This window comes from Dioscorea cayenensis, unplaced genomic scaffold, assembly GCF_009730915.1.
Source record: "Dioscorea cayenensis subsp. rotundata cultivar TDr96_F1 unplaced genomic scaffold, TDr96_F1_v2_PseudoChromosome.rev07_lg8_w22 25.fasta BLBR01000115.1, whole genome shotgun sequence".
In the NCBI taxonomy this organism is placed as follows: Eukaryota; Viridiplantae; Streptophyta; class Magnoliopsida; order Dioscoreales; family Dioscoreaceae; genus Dioscorea; species Dioscorea cayenensis.
In genome coordinates this window covers 82,896-85,257 of record NW_024086506.1, presented here as the reverse complement: position 1 = coordinate 85,257, position 2,362 = coordinate 82,896, and the positions used below count along the sequence as shown (strand labels likewise).

The window sequence follows — 2,362 nt, the reverse complement described above, 5'->3', positions numbered from 1 at the left end:
CACAAATATGTCAATCAATAAATCCAAACACCACTTCAACGAAGGTTTATATTAAAACATTACCAAAAAAAGCCCTATTAAGATTTCAAAAGCAGCCACAACTTTTACGTAAATAAATAAATTTAATAATAAATAGACTACGCAATAGATAGGGATGACAATGGGGCTGAGCGGGGCATCACAGGCCTCTACCACCACCGCCCGCTTAAAACATCCCTGAGCCCCGTCTTGCCCAGCCTCACTCAAATAGTGGTATTTTAAATACCACAATCACCACCACGGTTTTTCTTCATGCCCCGCCACACTCCGCCCCACCACTATTATTATTATTATTATTATTATTATTATTATTATTATTATTATTATTATTATTATTATTATTATTTACATTGAGAAGAAATGAGGAATTTTTTTCAACCTCCTATAATATATAATAAATAAATTAAAATTACAACCTATGATTTTTTAGGATTGATTTTTTTTTTCAGCTAAACCATTAATTAAAATACAAAAGTATAATCAAAACATACAATAATTTTAATTGAGTAGATATTTTAATTTATAAATTAAGAAAACCTAAGATTATATATATATATACACACACAAGGACATATAAATATATATAAATGCTTATCGGGGTGGGGTGGGTCAAGCTAAAATCAAAACTGCCCCCACCCCCTCTTCACAAAAAAAATCCCCGCCCCACCTCCTGCTCAGCTCTCCAATAGAAAAAAACCGCACCGTTCGGGGCGGATCGGGTTGAAAACTACATATCGGCTCGGATTTTACCAACCCTAGCAATAGATCTAAATGCCAACTTTGTGTTGAGACCTTTGCTATGCATCTACTTCTCTCCTTGATGGGTTTCATTGGTCCTATTAGCCTTGTTTGGCCCATTTAAAACTTCGATTTTTACAACGTGGATAAGTATGTTAGTGTTGTGACTGTTGTCATATGTGGGGTTAATCTCTCAATATAATTTTGTCATGACTTTGAATGAGTTGATGTTCGAATATGTCTATTAGGTAGAGACGCAACAGTAAAGACGCAATCACCTTATGCAAGGGAGCAATGTAAATAGATCAGGAGGATCTTAGTGGACCATACACCATAAACCCTTTTTTTATATAAAATTAAATTATTTAAGTAAAATTTTAATTATTTTTTAAAATTAATTTTTAATTGTATATATATAGGTACTTAAAACTAAGGGTCTATTTAGTTTCATTTTAAAAGTTAGCTCAAGTGCTTTTACAAATAATATAAATTAATACATATAAATTAATAAAAAGGTTTAAAGGATCATAATCCAGTAATATTTGGTCTTTCTAAAAAAAGAGTTGGTGTAAGAATTCAAATCCCTAGTTCAAGTCTGTTGGGCACAGTGATAATAATAAGCCCCCGGTTGCTGGTTTGTAGCATAAATTCTATTTCACATGATGAGGGTGTACGGGTCAAATGATTAACTCCGGGCCATAAGAACACATCCCAACCATACTGAAATTGTCATATATGCAAAATAATAATAATAATAATAATAATAATAATAATAATAATATTCAATAAAAAGGTTTTTAAAAAATAGCTACCGGTATATAAAACCAAAACATTAAATTAAAATAATAAATTATTTTAAAATATTTTGTATATATATATAATTTTTTTGAGGTTTGAATTGTCTTGTCACAAAACCATCACAGTTTTTATATGAATTACAGTGAACAATTAAATAATAAAAATTTAATTTAAAAAGCATACACCCATTGACATGAGATTCAAAATTGACAAGTGGAAACCCCTGAATATCATCTATATATCCCACATTCCCCAAGTGATGATGCTGCAAAATAAATTAAAATAATAACAAAAAATAGTCCCACATCGGCCACATGAAGTGGTTTCCCAAAGTTTGAGGCTATAAAACAAAGGGCATGGGCAACTTAAGACCATACTTACCTGGACGGGGTCAACGGTTGATCAAGAATGACCGTGGCCTAGGTCAGTGGTCCTCATTGCACTTGAGAGGATGCGCTGGCTTACCATCTGCCCATGTGGCAGAGTGGACGTCATAATTTGTGGTAGTGGGGGTACGCGCACGCGCGGCCCCTGTCATGACTAATTTAAGCATTCTATGGTTTTTAAGATTTTGTTTACAAGAAAGGGAGTTGGGGAAAATTGATGTGTTTGTATTAATCAAAAATAAATAGGACTCAAAGGTAAGAGCATTATTTTTAAAAAATTGTTGAATTTTATAGGTGAAACGATTGCATTTCAATTATTTGGTATTTTTATTTGATTCACCAAATTTTATATGTTTATCTCGAAATTACCAATCATACACATCAACAAAATGTCATATCAT

The 2,362-nt window shown here is 32.2% G+C and overlaps 1 non-coding gene across 1 annotated transcript; it reads left to right on the top strand.

The window, feature by feature from the left end:
• Positions 1–1,948: 1,948 nt before the first annotated feature.
• On the top strand, positions 1,949–2,110 carry LOC120253571. The gene has a single exon (XR_005534324.1). It is a non-coding gene; the product is annotated as a U1 spliceosomal RNA (small nuclear RNA).
• Positions 2,111–2,362: the final 252 nt, after the last annotated feature.